Raw genomic sequence first — 394 nt, 5'->3', positions numbered from 1 at the left:
AAATGGTCATGAAAAACCTAGGGGCAGGACAGGAATAAAGATGCAGATGTAGAGAATGGACTTGAGGACACGGGGAGGGGGAAGGGTAAGCTGGGACGAAGTGAGAGAGTGGCATGGACATATATACACTACCAAACGTAAAATAGCTAGTGGGAAGCATCTGCATAGCACAGGGAGATCAGCTCAGCTCCGTGCTTTGTGACCACCTAGAGGAGTGGGATAGGGAGGGTGGGAGGGAGACGCAAGAGGGAGGAGATATGGGGATATACGTATATGTATAGGTGATGCACTTTTTGATATGGTTTTTTTTTTGCGGTATGCGGACCTCTCACTGTTGTGGCCTCTCCCGTTGCGGAGCACAGGCTCCGGATGCACAGGCTCAGCGGCCATGGCT

This window comes from Lipotes vexillifer, unplaced genomic scaffold (genome assembly GCF_000442215.2).
Source record: "Lipotes vexillifer unplaced genomic scaffold, Lipotes_vexillifer_v1.1 scaffold1224, whole genome shotgun sequence".
NCBI classification, from domain to species: Eukaryota; Metazoa; Chordata; class Mammalia; order Artiodactyla; family Lipotidae; genus Lipotes; species Lipotes vexillifer.
The sequence above is the reverse complement of the archived record's forward strand: the minus strand, read 5'-3'. Positions refer to the sequence as shown.